This window comes from Malaclemys terrapin, chromosome 1, assembly GCF_027887155.1.
Source record: "Malaclemys terrapin pileata isolate rMalTer1 chromosome 1, rMalTer1.hap1, whole genome shotgun sequence".
NCBI classification, from domain to species: Eukaryota; Metazoa; Chordata; order Testudines; family Emydidae; genus Malaclemys; species Malaclemys terrapin.
The window spans coordinates 17,783,820-17,789,819 of NC_071505.1; positions in this window are offsets into that span (position 1 = coordinate 17,783,820).

Sequence of the window (6,000 nt, forward strand, 5' to 3'; positions counted from 1 at the left end):
CTCAATATTTATTATTCTTTCCATTTCATAGTACATATATTACCATTTTTTTTTCAGGGGGAGGGGTTTAAGCCATAACATAATATATACATACAGAGACACACAAAAGTCCTCCGCTTAGGCCAATATAATTTTAAACTATATGAATACAAAATTCTGACCTGTAGTAGGGTGTACCTGACCTTTGTGGTCGTACAGCCCCCCCGTCATATTACACCCTGCCCCAAGAAACAGTGAGCTGAGAGGAAAACAGCAGAAACGTGGGTCCTCCAAACTTGCCTATAGAGGACATCCCTCGGTCCACGCCACTTCCTGCAGCCCCCATTGGCGTAGAGCGGCGAACCATGGCCAATGGGAGCCGTGATCGGCTGAACCTGCGGATGCGGGAGGTAAACAAACCGGCCCAGCCCACCAGGGACTTTCCCTGAACAAACGGCGGACTGGCTTTGAGAACCACTGTTGTAGAGTGTACAGAGCTGTATAAATGAGTCATGGCCTGTATGAAATTTTAGTTTGTACTGACTTCACTAGTGTTTTTTATGTAGCCTGTTGTAAAATGAGGCAAATATCTAGCTGGGTTGATGTACCTTCTGGAAGACGAGTGCGTTCCCCCAGCGGTACATATACCCCTGGTTGAGAACCACTGGCATAGAGGAACTGAGGTCCCACTTCAGCAAGGTTCTTAAACACATGCCTAACTGTTAGTGCATGAATAGTTCTGATGAAGTCAATGGCCCTGATTCTTATTTACACTCTTACCCCACTCTACTTCTGCTCTAAAGCCCACGTACGCTTGCAAATGTACACTATGGGCCCTTTACATTGCTCTGGTATACATGAGAATCAAGCCCCATTATGTTTAAAATTAGTCAACTGGACAGAAGCGACTTTGTCTGTACAAAGTGCAAGCTGGTCTCCATATTGGAAGAGAAGGTTCGAGATCTGGAGAAACAAGTATCGACCCTGCGTTGCATACGAGAAAATGAAGATTTCCTGGACAGACGTCAGGATATGCTTCTACAGGCACAATGTTCTGAAGAATCGGAGCAGGTTGAGCAGAAGGGACTGAGGGACGGTGAAGAAAATTGGCAGCATGTGACCTCCAGAAGAAGAAAGAGGAGCGTCCATGTACCAGCAATGGAGATACAGGTGAGCAACCGTTTTCATGTTCTCTCCACAGGTACTAATGCAGAGAGTGGAGTAAATGATACACCTGAGGGAAGGGAGCAGAAGGAGACTCCACCGATTGGAAGGCATGAGATGCACTGTCCTAGGGATGGGGGTTCCACGACCACCGCTCCCAAGAGAAGGAGGAGGATGGTGGTGGTCGGGGACTCCCTCCTCAGGGGGACTGAGTCATCTATCAGCCGCCCCTACGAGAAAACCGAGAGGTCTGCTGCTTGCCAGAAGCTAGGATTCACGATGTGACGGAGAGACTGCCGAGACTCATCAAGCCCTCGGATCGCTACCCCTTCCTGCTTCTCCATGTGGGCACCAATGATACTGCCAAGAATGACCTTGAGCAGATCACTGCAGACTACGTGGCTCTGGGAAGAAGGATAAAGGAATTTGAGGCACAAGTGGTGTTCTCGTCCATCCTCCCTGTGCAGGGAAAAGGCCCGGGTAGAGACCGTTGAATTGTGGAAGTCAACGAATGGATATGCAGGTGGTGTCGGAGAGAAGGCTTTGGATTCTTCGAGCATGGGATGGTGTTCCAAGAAGGAGGAGTGCTAGGCAGAGACGGGCTCCACCTAACGAAGAGAGGGAAGAGCATCTTCGCAAGCAGGCTGGCTAACCTAGTGAGGAGGGCTTTAAACTAGGTTCACCGGGGGAAGGAGACCAAAGCCCTGAGGTAAGTGGGGAAATGGGGTACCGGGAGGAAGCATGAGCAGGAGAGTGCAAGAGAAAGCGGGACAATCAGCGAGTTATCTTCAGTGCCTATACACAAATGCAAGAAGCCTGGGAAACAAGCAGAGAGAACTGGAAGTCCTGGCACAGTCAAGGAACTATGATGTCATTGGAATAACAGAGACTTAGTGGGATAACTCACATGACTGGACTACTGTCATGGATGGATATAAACTGTTCAGGAAGGACAGGCAGGGCAGAAAAGGTCGGGGAGTTGCATTGTATGTAAGAGAGGAGTATGACTGCTCAGAGCTCTGGTATGAAACTGCAGAAAAACCTGAGAGTCTCTGGATTAAGTTTAGAAGTGTGAGCAACAAGGGTGATGTTGTGGTGGGAGTCTGCTATAGACCACCGGACCAATGCGGTGGATGAGGCTTTCTTCTGGCAACTAGCAGAAGTTACAAGATCGCAGGCCCTGGTTCTCATGAGAGACTTTAATCACCCTAATATCTTCTGGGAGAGCAATACAGCGGTGCACAGACAATCCAGGAAGTTTTTGGAAAGTGTAGGGGACAATTTCCTAGTGCAAGTGCCGGAGAAACCAACTAGGGGCAGAGCTTGTCTAGACCTGCTGCTCACAAACCGGGAAGAATTAGTAGGGGAAGCAAAAGTGGATGGGAACCTGGGAGGCAGTAACCATGAGATGGTCGAGTTCAGGATCCTGACACAAGGAAGAAAGGAGAGCAGCAGAATACAGACCCTGGACTTCAGAAAAGCAGACTTTGACTCCCTTAGGGAACTGATGGATAGGATCCCTTGGGAGAATAACATGAGGGGGAAAGGAGTATTTTAAAGAATCCTTATTTAGGTTGCAGGAAAAAAACATCCCAATGTGTAGAAAGAACAGTAAATATGACAGGCGACCAGCTTGGCTTAACAGTGAAATCCTTGCTGACCTTAAATGCAAAAAAGAAGCTTACAAGAAGTGGAAGCTTGGACAAATGACCAGGGAGGAGTATAAAAATATTGCTTAGGCATGCAGGAGTGAAATCAGGAAGGCCAAATCACACTTGGAGTTGCAGCTAGCCAGAGATGTTAAGAGTAACAAGAATGGTTTCTTCAGGTATGTTAGCAACAAGAAAAAAGTCAAGAAAAGTGTGGACCCCTTACTGAATGAGAGAGGCAACATAGTGACAGAGAATGTGGAAAAAGCTAATGTACTCAATGTTTTTTTTGCCTCTGTCTTCACAAACAAGGTCAGCTCCCAGACTGCTGCACTGGGCAGCACAGTATGGGGAGAAGGTGACCAGCCCTCTGTGGACAAAGAAGTGGTTCGGGACTATTTAGAAAAACTGGACAAGCACAAGTCCATGGGGCCAGATGCACTACATCCGAGGGTGCTAAAGGAGTTGGCGGATGTCATTGCAGAGCCATTGGCCATTATCTTTGAAAACTCATGGCAATCGGGGGAGGTCCCGGATGACTGGAAAAAGGCTAATATAGTGCCCATCTTTAAAAAAGGGAAGAAGGAGGATCCAGGGAACTACAGGCCAGTCAGCCTCACCTCAGTCCCTGGAAAAATCATGGAGCAGGTCCTCGAGGAGTCAATTCTGAAGCACTTAGAGGAGAGGAAAGTGATCAGGAACAGTCAGCATTAATTCACCAAGGGCAAGTCTAACCTAATTGCCTTCTATGAGGAGATAACTGGGTCCGTGGATGAGGGGAAAGAAGTGGATGTGTTATTCCTTGACTTTAGCAAAGCTTTTGATACGGTCTCCCATAGTATTCTTGCCACCAAGTTAAAGAAGTATGGGGTGGATGAATGGACTATAAGGTGGATAGAAAGCTGGCTAGATCGTCGGGCTCAACGGGTAGTGATCAACGGCTCCATGTCTAGTTGGCAGCCGGTTTCAAGTGGAGTGCCCCAGGGGTCGGTCCTGGGGCCAGTTTTGTTCAATATCTTCATTAATGATCTGGAAGATGGCGTGGACTGCACTCTCAGCAAGTTTGCAGATGACACTAAACTGGGAGGAGTGGTAGATACGCTGGAGGGTAGGGATCGGATACAGAGGGACCTAGACAAATTAGAGGATTGGGCCAAAAGAAACCTGATTAGGTTCAACAAGGACAAGTGCAGAGTCCTGCCCTTAGGACGGAAGAATCCCATGCACTGTTACAGACTAGGGACCGAATGGCTAGGAAGCAGTTCTGCAGAAAAGGACCTAGGGGTTACAGGGGACAAGAAGCTGGATATGAGTCAACAGTGTGCCCTTGTTGCCAAGAAGGCTAATGGGCATTTTGGGCTGTATAAGTAGGGTCATTGCCAGCAGATCGAGGGACGAGATCATTCCCCTCTATTTGACATTGGTGAGGCCTCACCTGGAGTACTGTGTCCAGTTTTGGGCCCCACGCTATAAGAAGGATATGGAAAAATTGGAAAGAGTCCAGCGGAGGGCAACAAAAATGATTAGGGGGCTGGAGCACATGAGTTATGAGGAGAGGCTGAGGGAACTGGGGTTGTTTAGTCTGCAGAAGAGAAGAATGCGGGGGGATCTGATAGCTGCTTTCAACTACCTGAAGGGGGGTTCCAAAGAGGATGGATCTAGACTGTTCTCCGTGGTACCTGATGACAGAACAAGAAGTAATGGTCTCAAGCTGCAGTGGGGGAGGTTTAGGTTGGATATTAGGAAAAACTTTTTCACTAGGAGGGTGGTGAAGCACTGGAATGGGTTACCTAGGGAGATGGTGAAATCTCCTTCTCTAGAGGTTTTTAAGGTCAGGCTTGACAAAGCCCTGGCTGGGATGATTTAGTTGGGAATTGGTCCTGCTTTGAGCAGGGGGTTGGACTAGATGACCTCCTGAGGTCCCTTCCAACCGTGATATTCTATGATTCTATGATTATGTGCCTGGCTGAACAGAGGTCTGAACTATTTGTGCATAAACTCGTGTCATTACACCAGTTCAATTAGCAATGGCTCAGAAACTGCCATGAGCTGAAGCAAAACCTTGAATCCAAATACACACATTCTTTGGGAACCCTGACTCCATATACCTGCAAATTTGTTTGCATTTTATTTCCTATATTTATTATGGTTTTTATTCTATTTGTTTTGATTGCATGGCATTTATTTTTATTCAGTTGCACAGTGCCCCAAGTGTCTTAGAGACGGGAGCAATATATACATAAATGTTTCATTATTATTATATCGGAGTCTGTAGGATCAGGAAGTGGTCTGTGGAACTTTTCCAGATGTTAAACACAGCTCTGTATCAGAGAAGGATGGAGTGGGGGAATTGTTATGGAATGAGAGTGACAAAAAGAGCAGCTACAGAAAATGAGAAGCAAATTAGAACTATCCAAGGAATACATTTGCCACCTTCTTCTGAATGCAGAGCAGAACAGCACTAAATGGGGGAGTATAACATGGTGAAGGACAGTTTAATTTAGCTGCTGATAATAGTCCTAAATTTTAACTGTTGGCAGCCAGTCCAAGATTCATTAATGTTATCAGGGAAGTGTGGGAGTAAAGGGCACATGTGTAAGAGCCGTTTCTGCAGCTGACAGCCTCCACACATGATTCCTATTCTGGAGAAATATAATTTCCTATGAACATGTTCAAAACAGCTGTTTTGCTTGGAGTCCACTTGAAAGATAGGGTGGTTTTATAGCAGTGGGAAAACTGGAAAAGACATGGAAAATATTAAATTAACGTGAAAGGAAGATTGATCATTTGGTGACATGAAAAAGGCCTCAGAAAATGAGTGTGTGCCTACTGTGGGACAAGACGAGAAAATGTGAAAGGAATATTTGGGGACCTGAATACAAACCTATTTATTCCCAATGAACTTCTGGGCTTCCATTGTCAAGGACCACAGAGGTAAAATCTGGTACATACTTAACAGTTCACTGTCAAAACCCTTTCAACAATAAGTTCTGAGATTCCACAGTGTGTTTACCCTGACAGAGTCTGTCTCCTAGGCACTTCTTCTGCGAGAGCTGGGTGGACAATTCATAATAAACTATTTTCTGAAATTAGCCTTTTTCCCCTATTCATTGTCCACAAGCAGTCTGCCTTGATGACTTCCATCAAAAAAATTGAGAGTGATGAATTTTTTGTACAAACAAATTGCACTCTGTGGCTCTGCTTCAGC